Source organism: Epinephelus fuscoguttatus, linkage group LG22 (genome assembly GCF_011397635.1).
Source record: "Epinephelus fuscoguttatus linkage group LG22, E.fuscoguttatus.final_Chr_v1".
NCBI classification, from domain to species: domain Eukaryota; kingdom Metazoa; phylum Chordata; class Actinopteri; order Perciformes; family Serranidae; genus Epinephelus; species Epinephelus fuscoguttatus.
The window spans coordinates 36764829-36792787 of NC_064773.1; the positions used below are offsets into that span (position 1 = coordinate 36764829).

The 27959-nt window shown below is 39.1% G+C and overlaps 1 protein-coding gene across 3 annotated transcripts in view; it reads left to right on the forward strand.

The window, feature by feature from the left end:
• chst11 (carbohydrate (chondroitin 4) sulfotransferase 11) overlaps positions 1–27959 on the forward strand; it is a 343304-nt gene that overhangs the window by 230276 nt on the left and 85069 nt on the right. Inside the window, exon 1 of one of the 3 annotated variants that reach the window (XM_049567110.1) lies at positions 6077–6180. The exons of the other annotated variants lie outside the window; for them this stretch is intronic. The gene's annotated coding sequence lies outside the window, so the exon portion shown is untranslated. Of the gene's footprint in view, positions 1–6076; positions 6181–27959 lie in introns of those variants that run through there. 3 annotated transcript variants of the gene reach the window in all.

A 27959-nucleotide genomic window follows, 5' to 3' on the forward strand; every position in this document is an offset into this window, starting at 1 on the left:
ATCACACATAATGAAGACCCTAAAGCGCCTGGTCCTCCATTTTCTGAGGTCACAGGTCACTGATGCCGTGGACCCCCTCCAGTTTGACTATCAGGAGCACATTGGAGTGGAAGATGGAGTTCTTTACATGCTGCATCGGGTACAGTCCAGTGCACTCTTCTACGCTGCAGTGTGCTGGGGAAGCAGTTTGATGGACAAAAACACCAAGCGATTGGACAAGCTGGTTAAAAAAGCTGCATGGCTCACTGCTCGGCAGGAGACTGGACCCACTAAAAACTGTGGTGGAGAGGGGCACATTGAACAAACTGAAAGCTGTAATGGACAATAGCAGACAACCTCTCCAAAGCCCCCTGGAGTGACAGAGGAGCAGCTGCAGCAGTTGGCTCATCTCACTGCATTGCAGAACAGAGCGTTTCAAGAGGTTCTTCGTCCCCACAGACTGTTTAACACCTCCTGAATCCAGTCACACACATCACCTTAGCCACAGCTGGACTGGACTTTGGAATGGGCAATTTTAATTAGGGGCCGGGCAGCCTAAGGTGCCAGGACCCTATTATTATCCTGCATGTTCTTCTTCTTCTTCTTCTTCTTCTTCTTCTTTCTCCTACTTCCCATGCGTGAAAAATCACCAAACTTTGCACAAAGGTCCAGTCCCATGCCAGATTGTCTCAGCTGCAGAAACAGGTCAATAGTCCTGATGGTAGCGCTACAGCAAGCCTCTAAATTTCAAAATTTTGAAAATTCACAGCAAATCAACCATATCTGCTACAGATTTGCAACTTTCAGCAAAATGTAGCCCCAATAATATAAGAAACTTTTATACATTTAAAAGTCCATCACTCTGTTTTTTTTTTTTTTTAAAAAAAACTGTAAAACTTATTAAACCTATCTCCTCCCACAATTTTTGCTCAATTGACACCAAAGTTGCTACAGCGCATCTTCAGACTGTCCACACAGATCCACACAGATTTTTGATTTATCGAAAATGGAGCCCACAGTGCATCAAAATGTTTGACTGTAAACGGTATTGTAAACATGTACTTGCTAAATACATTTTCAATGTTCATTAAAAAAATGACAAAATTTTGGAGTCATGGTAGATGATGTTTGGAAAATATCATTTTTAAACATCAGTTTTTCACTTATGGAGCCAATAAATCATTGTTAAAAACAAATTACCAACATCTCCATGCTGTCTAGATGCAATTTGTGTATTTTTGGATTTTTGTCTTAATAACTGAATTTTTGACAGCCGTTTGAAATCTGCCTTTACACACTAACAGCTGCTGTCTTGCACACAGGTGACTGGCTTAGTCAATTTGTGTGACATTTCCGTTTGCCAATTAGCTCAGTGAGATAGGGGATGGTTCTTGGTGTTGAAGATTGTGAGTTCAAGCCTCAGCTCATGCAACATTTCCATATGAAAAATCTACCCAAACTTTTCATAAAGGTCCAGTCCCATGCCAGATGTCCTCAACTGGAAACGCAAGACAATAGTCCTGATGGTGGTGCTACAGCAAGCCTCTAAATTACAAAACTTTGAAAATTCATAACAAATCAACCATATGTGCAACAGCTTTGGAACTTTAACTTTGAAATTTGCTTTTCCATGGCATGGATGGCTACTGTCTGGCACCCTCATGCTTGGCTTAGTCATGTGTGGCTTCATGTGTGAAGCCACACATTAACTGTCACTTGCCAATTAGCTCAGTGAGATAGAAGACTGACCTCAGTCTCAGAAGTTGTGAGTTCAAGCCTCAGCTAAAGCAGTGTTAAAGTCCTATGTTCAGGCATCATGCTATGTGGATTAGAGACTATTAAGTTTAAAATAATTATGATCCAGATAATTTCTATATTAAATGTTTGTTGATAAAATTATGTAAAATTCATATTACCTTTCCCCAATTCCAATCTGGCATCCACAAACATCTCACTTTATCTGACTAAAGGTCCAAAACCATGATAAAGCAAGATTTGAGGAGGATATCCTCAAATCTGCAAAGGTAACTCCAACACTGATGCCTGAAACAATCAATCCTTCATGAAATAGTTGTGGATTAATTATGTGTTTGACTTATTGATTTACTGACTAATCATTGCAGCTTTAGAATTCCTATAATGACCTAGAAGAAGTTTTAAACATATATACTGCATAGTTGTCTCTTGCTAAATGGCTCAGTGAGATAGAGCATAGTCTCTAAGGCTTAGAATGCCACCTTTTTTCATCTTCCTACACTCTGCTTGTTGCTCAGAATTGCCTAATTTTGCCTAAAATTGCCCGGCCCCGACCATTGTTGCGCAGCAGCTATAATTTAATTTGAATTCAATTTTTAATTTATATTTATGCACTTATTTTAACTTATTTTATTTTATGTCTATCTTAATACCACTGTATTATTGTTGATGAGGGGAAGTGTGTTTTTTGTATTTTTTATGAGCTATTGGACAGTTGAATTTCCCGTTGGGGATTAATAAAGTTCTTTCTATCTATCTATCTATGATAGCATGGTGGAATTAGCAATCTAGATAGCTAATTAGCCAGCCGGTATATGAGTAAAATTTAACAACTTAATACTTCATCCACACACTCTTGTCACAGCATAGTAAAGTACATTGCTAAGATGCACAGATGTAGCGCTATCCCAGCTGGCCACCAACATTGTTAGATATTGATATTTGGTTAAATTTAGCTTGTGACGTCAGGTTTCCAAAATTTAGTGTCAGGATGTCCATTGCCAATGTCCATTTGATGTAGAATACTGACAACAGATGACACTGATATTTTGTTGGTTGTGTTGTTAGGTAACCAAAATCTAACATTCTCCAAACATCGGGCTTGGACATGCTGATGTGTCATTTCCAGTGTTTCTGTTATAGCGTCTCTGTGCTGCTCTAGCGAACTCCTACCAGCTTGTTTTCTGTCTTTCCTCACTTCGGTTGCTTAACATCTACTTCATGGAAAATCACCCACACTGGTTCTGTTGAAGCACTCAAAGCTCTCCTCTTTTTAACAACTTTCTTGCTAATCTTAGCTGTTGTTTGCACGTTATTAGCCTTGTTAGCTACATTATCTTAACAATTAGCGATGGCTTCTCTTTCTCCTGCTCTTTCTTGCTCGGTGTGCCAGATGTTCAGTTATGCCTCTGCCTCCTTTAGCGACAGTGGTAAATGCAACAAGTGTAGTTTATTTGCTGCATTGGAGGCGAGGCTTAGTGAATTGGAAGCGCGGCTCTGCACCATGGAAAATCACTCTGTAGCTGCGGGAGTTAGCCTGCCCTGTAGCCGGCGCGGAGCCACTTAGCATAGTCTCTGCTAGTGGTCCCTTGATAACCCCCGTGCAGCTGGGAGGCTGGGTACCTGTCTGGGAGAAGCGTAATACCCAGCCGAAGCCCAGTGTTCACCACCAGCCTTTTCACGTTTCACACCGTTTTTTATTGGCAGCTCTATTCTGAGAAACGTGAAGTTAGCAACACCAGCGGCCATAATAAGATTGTTATTCACGTCTGTGGCAATGACACCCAGTTACACCAATTGGAGGTCACAAAAATTAATGTTGCCTTGGTGTGTGAATATGCTAAAACTATGTCAGAGTGCATAGTTTTCTCTGGACAGCTACCAAATCAGACCACTGATGAGATGTTTAGCCACATGTCATCATTTAATCACTGGCTGTCCAGGTGGTGTCCAGCAAACAATGTAGGTTTCGTTAATCATTGGCAAGCTTTCTGGGGAAAACTTGGTCTGATCAAGAGAGATGGCATTCATCCCACGTTGGACAGTGCTGCTCTCATATCTAGAAACCTGTACATGTTTATTAGTAATTCAAAACCCTGACAACCCAGAGTTGAGACCAGGAATCACAGTCGCAGTCTTACACACTTCTCTGAGCTTCTAGTGCAGTTACCCACCCATAGTTTTATACAAACGGTGTATGTCCCCTGAAAATTAAACAAAGAGGAGTTGTGCATAACAACCTAATAAAAAATGAATACCTCTTCTGTGACAGAAAGACAAAACAGGAGAATTAAATGTGGACTGTTAAATATCAGGTCTCTAACATCTAAAGCAGTGTTGGTAAACAAATTAATATCAGATAATCATATTGATTTACTCAGTCTCACTGAAACCTGGCTGTGTCAAGATAATTATGTCAGTCTAAATGAATCCACTCCTCCCAGTCATAATAATACCCACATTCCTCGTGGCTGCGGCCGAGGAGGGGGAGTTGCAGCCAATTTTAACTCTAGTCTGTTAATCAGCCCTAAACCTAAACTAGATTATAATTCCTTCGGAAGCCTTGTTCTTAGTCTTTTACATCCGACCTGGAAAACCTCGCAGCCACTTTTATTTGTTATAGTGTACCGGGCTCCTGGCCCGTATTCTGAATTTGTATCTGAATTCTCAGAGTTTTTATCCAGTTTAGTTTTTCAATCAGATAAAGTTATTATTGTAGGTGATTATAACATTCATGTTGACGTTGACAATGACTCCCTGGCTACTGTGTTTATCTCATTATTAGACTCCATTGGCTTCAGTCAGGGTGTACATAAACCCACTCATTGTTTTAACCATACCCTCGATCTAGTTCTGACGCATGGAATTGAAATTGATAACAGTCTTTCCACAACATCCCTCTCTATCAGATCATTATTTAATAACTTTTGATTTCTTTCTACTCGATTACACGCCACTCAGCAACAGTTACTATACTAGATGTTTATCAGATACTGCTGTCGCAAAATTTAAGGCAAAGATTCCATCGACATTACATTTAATACCATGTCCTTCTGTAACAGAGGTTTCCCGTACCAACTTTAAACTCTCCTGAATTGATCATCTTACTCTCCTGAATTGATCATCTTGTCAATAGGCTCACTGCGAACAACACTCGACTCTATAGCACCTCTTAAAAAGAAGTTAACAAAGCAAAGAAAGTTCGCTCCTCGTTCCAACTCTCAAACCCGAAAATTAAAACAAATATTGTGAAAATTTGAAAGGAATTGGCGATTAACCAAACAGGAAGAATCTTGCTTAGTCTGGGTGTACTGGCCTTACTAGCACTCCCTAGCTATCCAGTCAGCTTAAACATAATACCACTCAAACAGGAGGACCAGGATCCATCTTTGGTGTTTATTTGAGGTGATATTCTTTTGTAAAACTGCAAAATACAGAAATAACGTGGAATTTACACAATGTACACGAAAAGATAAATATAAAGCACTAAACATAAGGTATGCTACCAGGTAGCTATATGATATTAACATAATGAAACTAGCCTGCACATGTAGCTTAGCTGCAGTCGATAAACAAAACAAACATGGCATTATAAACTCAAAACATGCTCTTCTCTGCTTAAATCCACCTCCAATCCACACATCCACTCACCGACAATGCGTTGAACAAGCCTCAAGCCGTGAAGAACAAGACCTTGTGGACCTCACCACTTTTCTGCCACATGATGATGAAGGCAAAAGTGAAAGAGAAACTTAACACTACCTGCCATAACCTTAACTGCCACCAGGTGGCCCCAAACTCAAATGTATGATCTATGAATGTCCAAAACACTGGGAACAAAGTCTGAAAACGTATAAGGGGGCCTCCGCAATGCCAGAGCAAACTATTACTCAGCATTAATAGAAGAAAATAAGAACAATCCCAGGTTTCTTTTCAGCACTGTAGTCAGGCTGACTGAGAGTTGCAGCTCTATTGAGCCTTGTATTCCTTTAGCCCTTAGCAGTAATGATTTTATGAGCTTTTTTAATGACAAAATTCTAACTATTAGAGGCAAAATTCATGACCTCCTGCCCTCAAACGGAACTAATCTGCCCTCAAACACAGCTGTAAGACCTAATATATATCTAGCCTCTTTAACTCCATTTCGACGTCGGCGTCCGCACTCCCTCCCTCCTCTGTTAAATGGGATCTCACAGGCGCACTACGTCATCAAACCATGTGATGTTTGGTATCACCGGAAACAGGAAGCTCTTGGCTTCCTGAATCCAGCATCGTTTTTCTTTTATTCCTTATGGATTTTGCACCAGAGCAGCCTAAATACACGAAGTCCAAAATCGCGATGATTGGTAACAAGCCATGTCATGCCGTTTTTCGAGGGGAAAAGTGAAAGGATTACTCGCGATCTCATGCCGAGCCGTCAGTGAATATGTAGCTAGTTTATAAAAGGTGAGATCTCACTTCTACCACTATTTTTGGCTGATATATACCACCTAGAAAGTAGGATCACAACTTCACATTTCATATGGCTTTATTTGGTGATATTTTATGGTGTTTCTGTCATAAACAACACCAGCTATCATAATCACACCTGATTTCAATAAGGTACGATGTTTGAAGCTGGCTGAGTGTTGTTTGATCACTGATAGTACTGTTTTGAAGCTGAGTGAGCGCTCTGTCATTTGGAGCTCTGCCTGGATCTTTTCATGGAAAAAACACTGTAGAATGGTCATACTTTGAGCAATTTTCTTCAAACTTGAAACAAATGTTTATTGATAGTGTGCCTACAGCCCCACAGTGTCATTTACCTGCTCAGATGAAGCCACAGACATTCATCCTGAAAATTATTTTTGATTTTATTTTAGTCAAAATCTTCAACTTTTTACTGAATTCAGAGACCCATTACTCTGTCTCTGTATCACCTAGAGTGATTCTAACACTTTCACAAGAAACTTCAGAGAGTTTGCTTTCTGGCAAGACCTCATGCATGCATGTAGTCAGAGCGGCTCAGAGGCTACAGTAATTTTAATTTGGGTATGTCATTTTAGGCGTTTTCGCTACAAAATGGGGGTGGAGTGCAAGAGGCTAGATAGCTTCTCCCTGATTTCTCTTCAACAATTGACTGCAATGATTACTTCATCTAAATCATCAACGTGCCTCTTTGACCCCATCCCAACTGGGCTACATAAGGAAGTCTTACCTTTAGTTAACACTCACATATTAGACATGATCAATATATCTTTATTAACAGGCTATGTACCACGGTCCTTTAAAGGGGAAGTTCCGTTTTTTACAACCTGGACCTTATTTCTGGCATTAAATACGGTTGTTGACTCACTCAGATAAGTTTGGTGTCATTTGGAGTCCTTCGGAAGATATTTAGATCCGCGAGAGCTGCGTACATCCATATAGTGGGAATGATCGGGGCACCGACAATGAGGCTCTAAATAACACATTATCTGCCGTGAAACTCGTTCATTTCACCAATATGTTTTCATGAATCGCTAGAGTTGCTTGTCATCATCATCTGGGTCATTTATACTACCATAAGAAACCTCAGAGTAATATTTGACCAAGATTTGTCTTTTAATTCTCATTTAAAACAAACCTCACGGACTGTGTTTTTCATCTGCGTAATATTGCAAAAATTAGGCCTATCCTGACCTGAAAAGAGGCAGAAAAATTGGTCCACGCTTTTGTTACCTCAAGGCTGGATCAATTACTGTAACTCCCTATTATCAGGTAGCTCTAATAAGTCTTTAAAAACCCTCCAGCTTATTCAGAATGCAGCGGCACGTGTACTAACAGGAACTAAGAAACAAGATCATAATTCTCCTGTTTTAGCTTCTCTGCACTGGCTCCCTGTAAAATCCATATCTAAGGCAGCTCATAGTGCCATATTATCCCACCAGAACACTGCGCTCTGAGAATGCAGGGTTACTCGTGGTCCCAAAAGTCTCCAAAAGTAGATCAGGAGCCAGAGTCGTCAGCTATCAGGCTCCTCTCCTGTGGAATCATCTTTTTGTTGCGGTCCGGGAGGCAGACACCATCTCCACATCTAAGACTAGACTTAAGACATTTCTCTTTGATAAAGCTTATAGTTAGGGCTGGCTCAGGCTTGCCTTGTACCAGCCCCTAGTCAGGCTGACTTAGACCTAGTCTGCTGGGGGACCTCCTATAATACACCGAGCACCTTCTCTCTCTCTGTCCTTGGTAACACTCATGTCCTGTTATTGCAACTCGCTAACTTGGCCGCACTGCATGTCACTAACTCAGCTTCTTCTCCGGAGCCTTTGTGCGCCATTGTCTCGCAGGTTAACTTATATCACAGCGGTGCCTGGATAGTGTGACGTGTGTGGTTGTGCTGCTGCTGTGATCCTGCCTGATGCCTCCGGCTGTTGCTGTTATCATTAGTCATAGTTCTACTGTTATTATACACATATGATTATTGTCACATATGTACAGTATCAGATATTAATATATACTTTCAACTTATTGTACCACAATAGCCGTAAATATAATTAGAATTATATTATTACTTTTATTAATGTTGTTGTAAGCTACTGTCATTATGGTCTGTCCTGCATCTCTCTCTATTTCTGTCTCTCTTTCTGTCTCATTGTGCCATACGGATTACTGTTAAGTTATCATGTTGATCTGTTCTGTGTGACATATATTGCATGTCTTTGAAGAGGGATCCCTCCTCAGTTGCTCTTCCTGAGGTTTCTACCATTTTTTTCCCTGTTAAAGGGTTTTTTTGGGGGAGTTTTTCCTTATCTGCTGCGAGGGTCCAAAGGACAGAGGGATGTTGTATGCTGTAAAGCCCTCTGAGGCAAATTGTGATTTGTGATACTGGGCTTTATAAATAAAATTGATTGATTTATTGATCTCATGCTAGCATTGTCTTAATATAGAATAATAACATTTAGTCGTGAGGTATGGAGAACAAAACAAAACATCTGCACAGAGTCACATTGTCAACATCTGAACAACGTGAAATTCCAAGGTCATTATACATTCAAAATATATCGTTAACCTGATTTTCATTCCAACCAAAATTTAACGTTTGTCAGACAAAACAGTCCAACGTCTTTCTGACATCACTTTGACATCCGGGGCTAGCTGGCTACATGTTGAAGTATCGCAGTGCACCTGTGACAAGCATGCATGTGTGCACTCATATGGTTAAATTGTGGCTTGTTTCAAAGGTAATGTAACCGCTGTTCCTACGGTGGCAAGTATTGGCTACAAACATGAGTCAACTCTTACTATCAAATGAAAGGATGTTTTGCAGGCTTTTTTATCTTCACTATTTTTTTCTTTATTATTTTAAGATTTATGTTGTTGCTATGATTAGTGGGTGGTGGTTTTGATGGAGAAAGACCGTGGTGAGTTCTATTTGATCCACAGTGGTCTGAACTGGGTGGGAGATTCTGGGGCAGCTGTGGGCTGTACCTGGCACAGATGATACCAGCAGTGAGGTTAACTCTTGAGAAGATGTTCGGGGGTAATCTGAAAAACACTTATTTCAGTTAATCAGTGTCTGTTGGTGAGTCTGTGCCTGTTGGGAATTATAGGCTCTGATTGTTAATAACATCAAAGGCCTAGAAAGGCCTCAACAACAAAAACTACTATGAAATCATATTGATAGGATCTCAAATTACCACCATGTGAAATGAAAATTGTAGAATCAGTTAATCCTTGTTTTCATCTGTTTTTAAATGTCCCTTCATATTGAATGTTCATTATGTCAATTTAATGTAATGCCCTTATTGTAAGGCACTGTGTGCAACATTTTTTGTATGAAGGGTTCTAAATAAATAAAATGTATTACTATTACAATTATTATTACTATCTAAGCAGCTATGGACTAAGAAATTTAAAAAAAACATGTAATTCTCTGTGCTGTTGAAAGACTATTGCCAGCTACCAACAGCTTTTAAGATGAAATGTTTTCTTACATGTTACTCATTGAATAAGTTGACGTCATGAATCGCACCTTAAGTATTAATTTGACGGTTTTGACCATTTCATTTGTTTTTATTGTCTCTCTTGCATGACATATGCTTTAGTGAGAGTGGATCATCAAGCGCTTAAAAACTGTATGTGAATTTCAACCAGATTAAACAAATCTATTCTATTTCCTCACTTGGAGAAAAAATGTTGTGAATTTCACTACACCCCAGTCAGCTGAGTGACAACATTTTTTTCAGCTCATTTTCTGTACCCACTATAATGTTAGCAGAACAGCCTATTGGAATTAGCAAGATATCTAGCTAACTAGCCAGCTGGGGTTAAAATAACAGTTTTGGATGGACAGTAGAGGATCACCTCATCAGTTTGTTTGAGGAACAGTCATGTCTGTGTGACACACAGGTCTTAGAACTGTAATGAATCACTCACAAACAGGAGACCAGAGTAACTTTCAGGAAAAGGTCTGTTTATTTAATCACTCCAAAATTCCGTTAACACTCCAGGGGTAGCACGTAAAGTCTCCATCCCAAAACTCTGACTCCTCTACCTTTACACACCTCCTACATACACACATACTCACTTACAGTACCCAGCGGGACAGCCCTCCCCCCTCTCTGCTCCACCAATCTCCAGCCCGCACACTGACTGACAGCTGACCCCACTAATACCACACTCACCACTGCCCCAGGGTCGCTATAGAATGTATGGGTTATTACATTATTGAACATTATTGAATATTACATTTAACAATGTCAGAATAATGTTTTAAGTAGAAAGAAATTAGACATCAGAATGGAAAAAAAATGAAATTTTCTGTAGAAATTGGAAATGTTTGAAACTCCTACATGTCATGAAGTGCCGATTCTGTTTTTGAAACATTATAAACAATGTTACAGTGTTACAGTGTTTTAAAATGTTGATACTTTGCTTATAAGATGCTGACTGAGTTACAATTAAGAAAATAGTCAAACTGAGTTGCCAGAATGGACACTGGTCCAACAATAATTAGTCACAGATAGTAAAATGTGTCATAAAATTTATTTGTGACCACCAGATACTTGCTCTGGAAAATATACCAGGTACAGGTCTGTACATTAAAGCTGTAGTCGGTAACTTTTATAAAAATATCTTTCTGTCATATTTGCTGAAACTGTTGCTGTATCCACGCAGTAATACATGAAATAGTCTGTGAAAATTCACATGGATTGACCAAGTTAGTGAGGAGAAAAACATGGAACAGACACATAGACACACCCACAGACAGAGTTTTCGTCATTATACAGTAAGATAGTAAGATAAGATAAAGTAAGATATAGTAAGCTTAAGCAATATCGCACTGGAGGTGTTGTTAGTGCAAATCAACACGGCTGTGATTTGGTCATGAGCTGAAGATAATCACACTGATATTCAGTACAGCTGCAAGACCTCAAGTGTGCTTTTTGTGCATCAGTTCTACAAGTGCCATTTATAAGTTACCAGTAATTAATGACAACAGGTTATGATTTGTTTGTTCATTTAATCATTTATATGATTACAGTGAGTTAATACTTTTTTCAGACAGTATGCTGCGATACTGGCTGATGTCATATGAGCACAACTGGTGGTTTGCGGTGAAGTATCCAGGCTTCTTGCCCTGCTTTCGTCCTTTTCTAATGACCATTCATAATTTCACTCATGCTATTTGAGAAAATATGTTCATCTTTGCTGTGCAAAGTTTGTGATGATGATATCATAGGCTAATGGTTAATGTAATTTACAGGTCAGAACACCTATGAAGTGGAGTGATGCATGCATTGTTAGAAGTCAAAGTGATGTTGTGCTCTGTGTATGTATATCAGCACCCCCATACAGTTGTCATGGATGGTGATATTAGCCATAGAGACCACAACTGGTTTTTGTACCAGGTTTTATTTTTGCTGTAAAGTTGGGTATTTTACCACAGGGGTCTTTGGGGGTTGATTCACTTATGGAGCCAGCCTCAAGTGGCCATCACAGGAACTGCAATTTTTGGCAATTCTGCTTTGGCTTCCTGTTTTCCACCTCTCTCTGTACCCTCAAGTCCTGTCGTCTCTCTTCTCACAAAATCTCTAATAAATGCCTAAAAATGTCAGGTAATACTGATTCTATGTATTGTAATCAAATAAAATAATACAATTTTTAAATACATGAAACTGCAAATGTAGAACTTTGGCCAGGAAATATATACATATTGTTGTAGATTAGTTGGTTATAGATGGTTGCTGGCTGTGCTTGGAAGGTGATGATTTGATGGAGAGTTAAGATGGAGCAGAGGCTTATGGATTTTGCATCCCATGTTTTTTCAGTGTTGAAGTTTACTGATGCAGCAGAGAACAAAAAGCTTTGTCTAGTCTTTCATGATAAGTTAAATGTAGATGTAACTAGATGTAACAGTTTGTACAAGATCAAGCAGTTTTTTTAGAGTAGTCAAAATTAAAATAATTCACATGCACGGGAATGCCATCATGGTAATGAGGGCTCATTTACCTAAGGATTCCGTCTACAGCAAAGTATTCTTTTTCAGTGCACTGAATCTAACTTTAGCGTGCCTTATGGGAAGGACAGATGACTGCAAGTACTGAATCTGCTGGTGTTCACACTCAGCACAGACAGCTTTTCAACCTAATTTATTTTTGCATCCATTGTCATTAGTTGCTGGCTCACTGGTGATAGCAGATAAATATCACCACAGCTCTGTGACTGACCCAGCAGTGCCACGAGGCACACAGACACACACTCACACACTCTGGAATTGAATCCTCATTACCTTGAGCTCCATCTCCAGCCTATGTCCACAGCAATCAGTAATCACCACTGCTCTGTTGATAGTGCCTGCTGGGAATGTGTGTGTGCTTTTGAGTGTGAGTGAGCCTAAAAAGCAAATATTCTATGATTGAGTTATTGCATTAAAAATAGAGAGAAAATAGAGTGCTCCCATCCTCAGAGGAAGCAGTAATTGCCTGTTTACATCGTCCACAGTAGGATGGAGTGTTGAACTGCATTTTTAAATACCAGCTTTAGCAACAAGGTTATCAATCACACTCTTTGTGTGTGTGTGTGTGTGTGTGTGTGTGTGTGTGTGTGTGTGTGTGTGTGTGTGTGTGTGTGTGTGCTCAGGGTGTAAATGCATCCCTGCTTCTCTCTATCCTCCCCTCAGCATCTGAAGGTCATGGCTGTCTGTTGGGGCTCGTTACACTAACAAGCGCTCAGCTCGCTCCCCAGGGCTTTGTCAATGGATCTGGTTTGGGCCAATAGAGGGATTCACATAGAGGGATACTGGGTATATCTGTGGTCAGCGCCAACTTCAGTACGTTCGATTCTTCAATTTTCAACCAGGATTTTTTTTAAAAAAAATCAACAGCCTGCTGAGAAGTGTGAATCCTCGTGTTTGCTTTGATGTTCCTCTTACGCCAGATGAGAGTAAAGGCAGACAAACCCTTAATGATTTTTGTAGGGAAATTTGGCCAATGCTGCAGCAAAAAAAAAATAAATAAATAAATAAAAATATAAAAACTAGATATAAAGGTGAAAATACTGACAGTCACAAACAACATCCTCATTATGCAGTTACTGAGTGTGGTTCTTGTTTTTTGTCTTTTATGAGCTGCTGGACAGCTGAATTTCCCTTCGGGGATAAATAATGTTTTCTCTATTCAATTCTATCTCAATCCTGTAGTACTCCCACATCAAACATATACAGAGCTATGTGCACTATAGTGCAAATGTGTATAACTGGCTACTGATCATTTTTCACAGCAGGATTGTGAGACAACAGGTCCCGTGGGCACAGCTATGTAAAGGGCCCCTCATCCCTCCTACACAGAAGGGAAACACTCAGACTGAAAGAAAGAAAACACTTTTGCATTCCTGTGTAGTCATTTTGTGTCTCTTTGTGATCATTTTGGTTGTTCTGCATCTCTTTGTAGTTTTGTGTTTCTTTGTGGTCATGTTGCATCTCATAGCAGTTGTTTTGCATCTCTTTTTTGTCATCTGTTTGTGGTCAGTTTGCATCTGTTTGTGGTCAGTTTGCCTCTCTTTGTAGTCATTTTGATCTTATTTTTTGTCATTTTGTCATGTGTCTCTGTGGTCATTTTGCGTCTCTGTGGTCATTTTGCTTTTACTTTTGTATATCTTTGCTATTTTGTGTCTCCGTGGTCAATTTGCCTCCCATAGCGTATGTTTTGTGTTGTGTTTTTGGTCTTTTGTGTTGCTTATACTGTAGGTCATTTTGTGTCTCTTTGTGCTCAGTTTTTTCATCTTTTATTCCTCGTTGTTGGTCATGTTGCATGTCTTTGGTGTTTTGCATTTTGTGGTCATTTTTTTGTCTCGGTGGTAATTTTGCATCTATTTTTGGTCTTTTTGCATCTGTTTGTGGTCACTTTTTAGTCTATTTGCAGTCAGTTTGCTTTTTGGTTGTTTTGTATCTCTGTAGTTTTGTGTTTCTCTGGTCATTTGCATGTCACGGTGGTTGTTCTGTGCCTCTTTTTGGTCTTTTTGTGTCTCTTTATGTTTATGCATTTTGCCAGTTTGCAATTTATTAATATTGTTTTTTTCAGAAATGTTTTCCCAAATTCCCATGTATTGGTACATCATAGACACATGGACTTTTCCACGAGTGATTGGAAGTTGTTACTTAACGCTGCTCAACAAATATGATCCCAGTTAGAAAAATGGGGGTGATATAATGAAGGCCCAAAAATGCAGTTTTGGAAAGGCCATGCCCTTCACACTGTCAGTCCAACTGAAATAGAAGTTTGACACAAGTCTAGCTCAAAGTGCCTTAAAAAAGGCCAGAAAAACCATTAAAGTCCAGTAGACTAGATTCTCCAAAACCTAAACCCTAGGTCCAGTTTTTACCAAATTTTATGTGATGTTGAATAAAGCTTGTTGATATCACATTTCATTTGAAGATATTGACCAGTGAACTTCAAAAGAGCCATGGCTCAGCATAGTCTAAAACTGTTGGGCGATTAAGTGATTGTAATCAGTGTGAAACTTGCGTACATATGTACACATAAGATCATCAATCATAAATGAGGGGACAACGAAATAAATAAATAAGCATCTGTCCGATTGTCGGAAAACCTGTTAGTTATCTCTAATGCTCTTGATTATTATTTTTTGGTTGATCTGCTAATCAAGGTACTGGGTAACCAGTTTAGAACTGCACAAAAGGGTAAGATTACTAACTGAAATATGTACAACATTCATTCATTCATCTTCTAACCGCTTCATCCTCTTGAGGGTCTGGAGCCTATCCCAGCTGACATCGGGCGAGAGGCAGGGTACACCCTGGACAGGTCGCCAGACTATCGCAGGGCTGACACATAGAAACAGACAACCATTCACGCTCACATTCACACCTACGAACAATTTAGAGTTATCAATTAACCTAGTCCCCAATCTACATGTCTTTGGACTGTGGGAGGAAGCCGGAGTGCCCGGAGAGAACACACGCTGACACAGGGAGAACATGCAAACTCCGCACAGAAGGGCTCCCACGCCCGGGATCAAACCGGCAACCCTCTTGCTGTGAAGCGAGAGTGCTAACCACCACACCACCGTGCCGCCCATATGTACAACAGTGAATTAAAAAATATTCATAGTTGATAATGCTTAAAATGATTTGAGTAAGAATATCTTAAATGAAATAATTTGACCACTAAATAACATTTTTTTCAAGTTAAACCAGTGGAGTCTTTTTTAGAGTATAAGTATAAAGAAAGCTTATTTGTTGTTTACATTGTCATATAATGAATTCCTTGTGATGTGAATGTAATAAATGTAATTAATGTAAAGCAGCCAAAATGTACTTCTTCGCGATGGTTCTCTCCCACATCACATACTGTCTGACAAGTTGGTCTACTGCAAACACCACAACAATGAAAACAATAGAATCATTATATAAACAAGCACTTAAAATATTAGATAAGAAACCTTTCAGATTTCATCATGGTCATGTACTGAAAAAATATAAATTGCTTCGTTGGGAAAATCTCATATTCAAAAACGTTTGTCCGGTATATAAGATCTTGCATGGTTCAGCTCCTCCTCCTCCATCTGGCTATGTTAATATCAGATCTTCTGGTAACAGGGGTACTAGAGGTGCAGTGAGGGGAGACTGCACAATTCCCTGAAGAAAAACTACAGTCAGGCAGTTTTCTCCTTCAGAGCATCACATCAATGGAATTCAGTACCACAATCATTCAGAGTATCTCTGTCATATCATTCATTGAAGCGCAATGCCAAGAAATGGCTTGTCCAAACACAAAAATGTGAACACTGATGTTTGCCTCACTATTCTATAGGAGCATCATGCAATTGAGGGTTATTGTCACTCAACGGTATGTGTGTGCCATACATAATGTTTATCTTGTATATAATGTGTTATCTTTAATGGGTTATATTTTATTTATATTGGATGTTATTTTATTGATGCCTTTAACAACTGGCAAAGGGACTACCAATGAAAATTAGCCTCTCGGCTATTTCGGGTGCATTCACATTTTTGTTAAAATGTCGTATATTGTCCCTTTTTGAATAAACAAATAAACTAAACTAAACTAATCATGCACTTCACTGGTAAGTTTAACTAATGGAGATGTACTGTATAGAAATGTATCCAGTGTGAATGTGCATCAGTCTCATTATTAGCTCTCTTGATGGCAGTAACACATGTTCATCCATGAACATGAGGCAGATCATGGGTGGAATAAACTGCCATTAAATGCTTGGCTTTCTTGTTAGTGGTTCATATTCTTGCCCGTCGATCCTGCTTCGTCTCTCAGCACTTTTCCATGCACAGTAATTGGAGAGAGTGTGTTGGCAGGGGCGGAGTGTTGCGCTGGCTGCTCCCACTGAGCTGCTGCCAGCAGCTACCGCTCTGTATAGAGTTGTGTAAAGAGCTGAGATCCAGCCAAACAAATGCTGAACTGTGGCTTCGCCCTTGGCATATAGTCACTGCTCTCATTATTTACCCCTGTAGCTTTCAGCCTCTTTCTCACAGCAGTTGGTTGTTTAAAGTGATCGTTTCCAAAGTGGCATCCTTGAGGATGAGTCCAGGGGGTCCACAGCAAAACAAAGAGTAGTTAGATCTTGCTCTTGCATCAGTCACAGGAATACAACCCAGTGAAGGAGTGACTCTTCTGATCCCTCCACCATTAGAAAAAACATGACAAAAAATCTTCTTAAGCTTTTTAGCAACAAACCCTTATCAAACAGAGTTGGCAGGTGAACAGCGCAGCCGTTCACCTGCAAGGTCATTAAAATTACTGAAATGAAATCTATTAAGCAGAAAGGGAGCAAAAGCCAAATCAAAACCAATACCAAATCAAAACCAATGTCCACTATGGTGGGACACCATAGGTATCTTTGTCCATATATCAATATAATGTTATGTCCGAAAATTACAACTCCTCAACAGTTTTGCTCATTTAAAGCGCGACTGTGTACCTTTTGGAAGATTAAACAGGCTTTCATTCACAAATGAAACTTTAACACTTTCATGATAGACCTCCTGCTACGGCCACAGAGGGTTGCTGTTTTCATGATCTTGATTAAAATCAATCTAAAGTAAAAAAAAAAAAAAAAAAAAATTAAAGCTGCAAGCAGCGTTGGGAGGGACCTCGGCCCCCCGCCGTCGTCCCCCAGCTCAAGTTGCAGACCTAAGCCATGTGACCTAATGAAACTTTGACATGTGCGATGATCAAACAACACACACACACACAGGCCTGTGTCTGTCAGAGTGAAGCCATTGTTATGCTAATTAATGACCACGTACTTAGGTGACAGCACAGACACTTCAAGTTCAGTTTGACTAATGACTAATGATAACAGAATCAGCAGGATGCATTTGACACCACAGCAGCAACACAACCACACACACCACACTATCCAGGCACCGCTGTGATAGAAGTTAACCTGCAAGACAGTGGAACACAAAGGCTCTGGAGAAGAGGCCGAGTTACTGATATGCAGTACGGCAGTTAGTGACAAGCAGAGAGGGAGAGAAGGGAGAGAGAGGAGAGATGGGGGAGAAAGAGAGACAGAGAGAGAGAGAGAGAGGGGGGACAGGGAGTGGAGTGTGTGTGGGGCTGTGTGGGGGTGAGTGTAATTGTGTCGCGAAACTTTGCAAATGATGATCTGCGGGGTGGGTTAAGGTTACATTATTTTTCTCTCTCTCTCTACATATATATATATATATATATATATATATATAGATAGATAGATATAATTATAATATAATATATCTCCCTGTCTTTCTCTCTCATACATACACCCACAATGAATATTTGGTATGTATACTCTGACTAGGAGTTAAAAATCAAAAAAAAAAAAAAAAAAATTTTTATGGTTGTTTTTCAACAAAGACAAAAAAAAAGTCCTGAAGGGGAACAGTGTCTATTTTTATTGAAAAATAGAAATTGCCCCCAAAAATGATAATGCATCAAAATTGGTGTTGTTATTTATCATTCACATATCACAGACTGTGATAAATAAAATAAAAAAATCCATCCAACATTTATTATATAGTTAATCTTAATTCATGTTTTTTTCATTAAAGTAACAGTGACTTCATGTAAATAAAATGGCAAATATATTGTGAAAATCCTCAAAAGGAATGAATATTAGATATGCATAATCTGAATACAAGTTGCTTAAAAGATTTAAGCAAAAAAATGTAGAGAAATATGTTAATATTTAATATTTTTCTGTTGTTCACACCGTTCCGAAGGGGACAGGTGTGATTTTTTATAAGGGGGCCCGCAGGGTTAAAAATGCAAGGTTCTTATGAAGGTGGTGTGAGCTTATAATTTGAAACTTGTAGACACAAGCCATGTGACCTAATGAAACTTTGACATGTGTGATGATCAAACTACACATCCATATTCATTTGAAATCATGTGACCTAGTGAAAGCTTGAGTGAGGATCTAAGTGCAGCAAACAGACACAAATATATACTAAGACCTACAAATGTTGAATTAAAATCTGATTGTATACATATGTGACACTAATCATATGTGTATAATAACACTAGAAGTATGACACACACAGACAGACAGACATAGACGGCCGAGTTCTCAACATGCAGAGAGGGAGAGACGAGAGAAAGAGGACAGAGGGAGGAGAGAGAGAGAGAGAGAGAGAGAGAGAGAGAGAGAGAGAGAGAGAGAGAGAGCAGCTTAGCAGCAGCAACATATGTCAGGTTATGCCACAGCCTGAGGGACAACCATCACAACACCCGACACACCTGTCTATATTTACAGTCCTTGTAACTCACAATCTACATTTTTCTTTATTCATTTTTTTTCTATATTATATATTGGTGTATTGTATTGTTGTATCAAACCTCTGTCGTTTTTATATTTATTTGTTTTAATAACACTGTGCACAAGGACCAGACTGTCAGTCTGTCAGATCAGCTCTGAAATGTTTAATGCTCATAATATGTAGGTCTTATTGTTTACATTTTAAAAATCTTTATGACGCTTCAAAGACGTACTATCAATGACTAATAATCTCTATCAATGATGTTATTAGTCACACTGATGGAACATAATTCCTATAGCCTAATATTGCAAATTATTTGTTAATATTTCTGAGTGAGCAATGGTGCAACATTGCAGAGTCTTTAAATTTACTACATCTGTAACTGAAATACTGTCATTGAATGCTGTTGAGTCAAGAAACAAATATTGATCAATCAATCAATCAATATCACAAATCACAATTTGCCTCACAGGGCTTTACAGCATACAACATCCCTCTATCCTCAGGACCCCATGAGACAGAAGGGGAGACAGAGAGAGATGCAGGAGAGATGATCATGACAGTAGCTTACAACATTAATGAAAGCAATAATATTAAAATTATAATTCTAGCAATTGTGGTACAATATGTTGAATTAATATCTAATAGTATACATATGTGACAATAATCATATGTGTATAATAACAGTAGAAGTATAACACACACAGACATAGACGACCGAGTTAGACATGCAGAAAGGGAGAAAAGGGAGAAAGAGGACAGAGGGGGGAGAGAGAGAGAGACAGAGAAAGGGGGGGGGGGCAGGGAGTGGAGTGTGTGTACAATATGTTGAATTAATATCTGATTGTATACATATGTGACACTAATCATATGTGTATAATAAAAGGGAGTGGAGTGTGTGGGTGTCTGTCTGTCTGTCTGTGTGTCTCTGTGTGTCTGTGTCTGTCTGTGTGTGCCATAATTCTACTGTTATTATACACATATGATTATTGTCACATAAGTATGACAAAGTTTTAGGAATGAGTTTGGTAAATGTTATACTGTCATGTCTGTGTGACCACACTTCACTCTGACAGTGTGTCAGAGTGAAGCCTTTGTTATGCTAATTGATGAGAGCTGCATCTCACACACAGAGCAGAATGGCTTGAAACTTTCTCAAACAAATCCTTCCAGATTCCAAACTGTGGGTCCCATCTTCAATCTGAAAGCATCACCAGATAGATAAATTTGTTCTGAACGCAAACATATAAAGCTTGTATGTCTATGGACTGAAAAATGTCACCTTAATCACAAGTTTACAGTGTGTTGGCCCTCATCTTTTCTTCCAGAGATCATCATGAGGAGTTGTGTCCTGCACCTTCTAACGCTTCTTAAATCCAAACCGTTCAAGTTATGACAAAGTCCTTCACAAGTAATGTTCAGCAGGGGTAGAGCTGTAATTTGTGCAAGTTTGAAGCAGTTATCATAAACGGTGTAGGAGCAAATAATTTTTGTTCGACAGAATTTGTGAAAAACGTCACCTTACATTCAAATAACATCACACACACAAACACACACACAGGCTTGTGTCTGTCAGAGTGAAGCCATTGTTATGCTAATTAATGACCATGTCATTAGGTGACTTCAAGCTCAGTTTGACTAATAAGTAATGATAACAAAATCAGCAGGAGGCATTTCACACTACAGCAGCAACACAACCTCACATGTCACCAGCCAGGCACCGCTGTGATAGAAGTTAACCTGCTACACATTTCTTTGTTACTCAGGACTGTCTTAAGTTACTGAATTTTTGCAGATGAGTCATTTCTTTGAGCATCACTTTTTGTCTTAACGTTCAAATATTACACTGCACAAATTCATCCTCAGCTCAAATCAAACCTCTGTCGTTTTTATATTTATTTGATTTAATAACACTGTGCACAAGGATCAGACTGGCAATCTGTCATAGCAGCTCCCAAATGTTTATTGCACATAATGTAGCTTACAACAACATTAATAAAAGTAATAATATTATAATTATAATTCTGGCAACTATAGTACAATATGTTGAATTAATATCTGATTGTATACATATGTGACACTAATCATATGTGTATAATAACAGTAGAAGTATGAGAAACACAGACAGACAGACATAGACGGCCGAGTTCTCAACATGCAGAGAGGGAGAGAAGGGAGAAAGAGGACAGAGGGGGGAGAGAGAGAGAGAGAGAGAGAGAGAGAGAGGGAGAGAGGGAGGGGGGATAGGGACTGGTGTGTGTGTGTGTGTGTGTGTGTGTGTGTCCGTTTCTGTCTGTGTGTGCCATACTTCTCCTGTTATTACACACATATGATTATTGTCACATATGTATACTATCAGATATTAATATATACTTCCCACATGTTGTACCACAATAGCCAGGATCATAAGTCAAACTCAATTTTAAAAACTGTAAAGGGTTCTTATGAAGGTGGTGTGAGCGTATATTTTGCAATTTGTAGACATAAGCCATGTGACCTAATGAAACTTTGACAGTTTGTGATAGAAGTTAACATGCAAGACAGTGGAGCACAAAGGCTCTGAAGAAGAGGCCGAGTTACTGACATGCAGTAACAGGACACGAGAGAGAGACGAGAGAGAGAGAGAGAGAGAGAGAGAGAGAGAGAGAGAGATAGAGAGAGAGAGAGAGAGAGAGAGAGAGAGTTTGCTGACATATTGACATATCTCACATGTTCACATACTTCCTGTTTGTGGCAGACAAAGTTACAGATTGCACGAAGTATACATAATGTTGTATGCATCAAATACACAGCATTTAATTTTTCTGTCAATTACATCAAAAGAAAGTGTTTGATGAGACTACTGTGTTGTTGAATGTAACATTTCCTCAAAGATGTATATTCTTTCCTGATGTTTGTAACACTGTTACTGACTTGTACTTGAAATGAGGTGATTTACTGCAACCCTCCAGGTCAGTCTCTTGGGTTCAGAGACATAAAATTGATAAAATACATGGAAATACTTTTAAGTTCATTTTTAAAGTAATTTAAAACCTCATGTGTGTGTGACCACACACATACACACTTCACTCTGACACACAGACTGTCAGAGTGAAGCCTTTGTTATGCTAATTAAGGACTGCATGCAGCTCAGACACAGAGCAGAATGGCTTGAAACTTTCTCAAACAAATCCTTCCAGATGCCAAACCGTGGGTCCCATCTTCAATCTGAAAATATCACCAGATAGATACATTTGTTCTGAACGCAAACATATAAAGCTTGTATGTCTATGGCCTGAAAAATGTCACCTTAATCACAAGTTTACAGTGTGTTGGCCCTCATCTTTTCTTCCAGAGATCATCATGAGGAGTTGTGTCCTGCACCTTCTAACGCTTCTAAAATCCAAACCGTTCAAGTTATGACAAAGTCCTTCACAAGTAATGTTCAGCAGGGGTAGAGCTGTAATTTGTGCAAGTTTGAAGCAGTTATGATAAACGGTGTAGGAGCAAATAATTTTTGATCAACAGAATTTGTGAAAAACGCCATCTTACATTCAAAGACCGACAGCTCACTTCCTGTTGGAGTTAGGTCAGGGATTGCAGCGCGACATTTGTAGGTCTTGATGAGACGAACGAGACAGTTTTGGTTTGGTCTTTCTAAGTGGTTCCTACCCGTCGCACCGGGCATTTTAGTGTGTCTAGGTGGCACAACAAATCCTCAGGAGGTTTTGGCGCACATCACCTGAAACGCGTCATAACATCCAAACCAGTCGAGGACTGAAAAAGTTACGCACAATAATTGATAAGGACACGTTGAAGAATAATGTGTGCGAGTTTGAAGCCGATATGATAAACGCTGTCGGACTAGTTGATTTTTAAAGGAATTTTTTTTTTTTGAGGAAAACTCTTATTTTGAAAGTGAAATATCTCACTTCCTGTTGGAGTTAGGTCATGGGTGCGAGCGCGTGATTTGTAGGTCTTGATGAGACGAACGAGGCTGTTTTGGTTTGATCTTCCTACGACGTTCCTACTGGCTGCAGCGGCCATTTTTGTGTTTCTAGGTGGCGCTAGAGAGCCCATTTTGGCACTTTTCAGATTAATTTCGTCAGTTTATAAAATTTTTTGCCAGTCCTGACAGGCATGCCAATTTTGGTGAGTTTTTGAGCATGTTTAGGGGGTCAAATTCCAGTTGAAAGTCGCGTACGCTGAAAGAAAGAAAGAAACAATAATAATAATAATAATAATAATAATTAAAGCTGCAAGCAGCGTTGGGAGGGACCTCGGCCCCCCGCCGTCGTCCCTTCACACTGTCATCCCCCAGCTCAAGTTGTGTACATAAGCCATGTGACCTAATGAAACTTTGACGTGTGTGATGATCAAACAACACATCCATATTCAATTGAAATCATGTGACCTAGTGAAAGCTTGAGTGATATGTACCGGCTGTTGAGAGGGTCTAAGTGCAGCAAACAGAAACAAATCTATACTAAGACCTACAAATGGTGAATTAATATCTGATTGTATACATATGTGACACTAATCATATGTGTATTATAACAGTAGAAGTATGACACACACAGACACCGACGGCCAAGTTAACGACATGCAGAGAGGGAGAGAAGGGAGAAAGAGGACAGAGGGGGAAGAAAGAGAGACAGAGAGAGAGAGAGGGGGGACAGGGAGTGGAATTTGTGTGTGTGTGTGTAATTGTGTCGCTAAAAATTACAAATTATGAGCTGCAGGTTGCTTTAAGGTTACATTATTATTTTTCTCCATCTCTCTCTCTCTCTCTCTCTCTCTCTCTCTCTCTCTCTCTCCTCTCTTTCTCTCTTTATCTCTCTCTCCCTGTCTTTCTCTCTCATACATACACCCACAATGAATATTTGGTATGTATACTCTGACTAGGAGTTAAAAATCAAAAAAAAATAATAATATTTTTATGGTTGTTTTTCAACAAAGATAAAAAAAAATGTCCTGGAGGGGAACAGTGTGTATTTTTATTGAAAAAATAGAAACTGCCCCCAAAAATGATAATGCATCAAAATTGGTGTTGTTATTTATCATTCACATATCACAGACTGTGATAAATAAAATAAAAAAATCCATCCAACATTTATTACATAGTTAATCTTAATTCATGTTTTTTTTCCCCATTAAAGTAACAGTAACTTCATGTAAATAAAATGGCAAATATATTGTGAAAATCCTCAAAAGGAATGAATATTTGATATGCATAATCTGAGAACAAGTTGCTAAAAAGATTTAAGCAAAAAAATGTAGAGAAATATGTTAATATTTAATATTTTTCTGTTGTTCACACCGTTCCGAAGGGGACAGGTGGGATTTTTTATAAGGGGGCCCGCAGGGTTAAAAATGCAAGGTTCTTATGAAGGTGGTGTGAGCTGAAACTTTGAAACTTGTAGACACAAGCCATGTGACCTAATGACACTTTGACATGTGTGATGATCAAACAACAAATCCATATTCATTTGAAATCATGTGACCTAGTGAAAGCTTGAGTGATGTGTACTGGCTGCTTTGAGGATCTAAGTGCAGCAAACAGACACAAATATAAACTAAGACCTACAAATGTTGAATTGAAATCTGATTGTATACATATGTGACACTAATAATATGTGTATAATAACACTAGCAGTATGACACACACAGACAGACAGACATAGACGGCCGAGTTCTCAACATGCAGAGAGGGAGAGACGAGAGAAAGAGGACAGAGGGGAGAGAGAGAGAGAGAGAGAGAGAGAGAGAGGGGGGATAGGGAGTGGAGTGTGTGTGTGTGTGTGTGTGTGTGTGTGTGTGTGTGTGTGTGTGTCTCTGTGTGTCTGTGTGTGTCCGTGTCTGTCTGTGTGTGCCATACTTCTCCTGTTATTACACACATATGATTATTATCACATATGTATACTATCAGATATTAATATATACTTCCCACATGTTGCACCACAATAGCCAGAATCATAAGTCAAACTGAATTTGAAAAACTGTAAAGGGTTCTTATGAAGGTGGTGTGAGCGTATATTTTGAAAGTTATAGACATAAGCCATGTGACCTAATGAAACTTTGACAGTTTGTGATAGAAGTTAACCTGCAAGACAGTGGAGCACAAAGGCTCTGAAGAAGAGGCCGAGTTACTGACATGCAGTAACAGGACACGAGAGAGAGAGAGAGAGAGAGAGAGAGAGAGAGAGATGGGGGGACAGGGAGGGAGAGAGAGAGAGTTTGCTGACATATTGACATATCTCACACGTTCACATACTTCCTGTTTGTGGCAGACAAAGTTACAGATTGCACGAAGTATACATAATGTTGTATGCATCAAAAACACAGCATTTAATTTTTCTGTCAATTACATCAAAAGAAAGGTGTTTGATGAGACTACTGTGTTGTTGAATGTAACATTTCCTCAAAAATGTATATTCTTTCCTGATGTTTGTAACACTGTTACTGACTTGTACTTGAAATGAGGTGATTTACTGCAACCCTCCAGGTCAGTCTCTTGGGTTCAGAGACATAAAATTGATAAAATACATGGAAATACTTTTAAGGTCATTTTTAAAGTAATTTAAAACCTCATGTGTGTGTGACCACACATACACACTTCACTCTGACACACAGACTGTCAGAGTGAAGCCTTTGTTATGCTAATTAAGGACTGCATGCAGCTCAGACACAGAGCAGAATGGCTTGAAACTTTCTCAAACAAATCCTTCCAGATGCCAAACCGTGGGTCCCATCTTCAATCTGAAAACATCACCAGATAGATAAATTTGTTCTGAACGCAAACATATAAAGCTTGTATGTCTATGGCCTGAAAATGTCACCTTAATCACAAGTTTACAGTGTGTTGGCCCTCATCTTTTCTTCCAGAGATCATCATGAGGAGTTGTGTCCTGCACCTTCTAACGCTTCTTAAATCCAAACCGTTCAAGTTATGACAAAGTCCTTCACAAGTAATGTTCAGCAGGGGTAGAGCTGTAATTTGTGCAAGTTTGAAGCAGTTATGATAAACGGTGTAGGAGCAAATAATTTTTGTTCGACAGAATTTGTGAAAAACGCCATCTTACATTCAAAGACCGACAGCTCACTTCCTGTTGGAGTTAGGTCAGGGGTTGCAGCGCGACATTTGTAGGTCTTTATGAGACGAACGAGACAGTTTTGGTTTGGTCTTTCTAAGTGGTTCCTACCCGTCACAGCGGGCATTTTCGTGGGTCCAGGTGGCACAACAAATCCTCAGGAGGGTTGGGAGCACATCACCTGTAACACGCCATTATATCCAAACCATTTGAGGACTGAAAAAGTTACGCACAATAATTGATAAGGACACGTTGAAGAATAATGTGTGAGTTTTTGTCATACTAATTAAGGACTGCATGCAGCTCATACACAGAGCAGAATGGCTTGAAACTTTCTCAAACAAATCCTTCCAGATCCCAAACCATGGGTCCCATCTTCAATCTGAAAACATCACCAGATAGATAAATTTGTTCTGAACGCAAAAATATAAAGCTTGTATGTCTATGGACTGAAAAATGTCACCTTAATCACAGGTTTACAGTGTGTTGGGAGGGAGAGAAGGGAGAAAGAGGACAGAGGGGGGAGAGAGAGAGAGAGAGAGAGAGAGAGAGAGAGAGAGAGAGAGAGAGAGAGAGAGAGAACAGGGAGTGGAGTGTGTGTCTGTCTGTGTCTGTCTGTGTGTGCCATACTTCTACTGCTATTGTAGACATATGATTATTGTCATATGTATACCATCAGATATTAATATATACTTCACACATGTTGTACCACAATAGCCAGAATCATAAGTCAAACTCAGTTTTAAAAACTGTAAAGGGTTCTTATGAAGGTGGTGTGAGCATATATTTTGCAATTTGTAGACATAAGCCATGTGACCTCATGAAACGTTGACATGTGTGATGATCAAATCAAACCTCTGTCGTGTTTATATTTATTTGTTTTAATAACACTGTGCACAAGGACCAGACTGTCAGTCTGTCAGATCAGCTCTGAAATGTTTAATGCTCATAATATGTAGGTCTTATTGTTTACATTTTAAAAATCTTTATGACGCTTCAAAGCATACTATCAATGACTAATAATCTCTATCAATGATGTTATTAGTCACACTGATGGAACATAATTCCTATAGCCTAATATTGCAAATTATTTGTTAATATTTCTGAGTGAGCAATGGTGCAACATTGCAGAGTCTTTAAATTTACTACATCTGTAACTGAAATACTGTCACTGAATGCTGTTGAGTCAAGAAACAAATATCGATCAATCAATCAATCAATCAATATCACAAATCACAATTTGCCTCACAGGGTTTTACAGCATACAACATCCCTCTATCCTCATGACCCCATGAGACAGAAGGGGAGACAGAGAGAGATGCAGGAGAGATGATCATGACGGTAGCTTACAACAACATTAATGAAAGCAATAATATTAAAATTATAATTCTAGCAATTGTGGTACAATATGTTGAATTAATATCTGATAGTATACATATGTGACAATAATCATATGTGTATAATAACAGTAGAAGTATAACACACACAGACATAGACGACCGAGTTAGACATGCAGAAAGGGAGAAAAGGGAGAAAGAGGAGAGAGGGGGGAGAGAGAGAGACAGAGAAAGGGGGGGGGGGTGCAGGGAGTGGAGTGTGTGTACAATATGTTGAATTAATATCTGATTGTATACATATGTGACACTAATCATATGTGTATAATAAAAGGGAGTGGAGTGTGTGTGTGGGTGTCTGTGTGTCTGTGTGTCTCTGTGTGTCCGTGTCTGTCTGTGTGTGCCATAATTCTACTGTTATTATACACATATGATTATTGTCACATATGTATGACAAAGTTTTAGGAATGAGTTTGGTAAATGTTATACTGTCATGTCTTCATGACAGTGTGTCAGAGTGAAGCCTTTGTTATGCTAATTAAGGACTGCATGCAGCTCAGA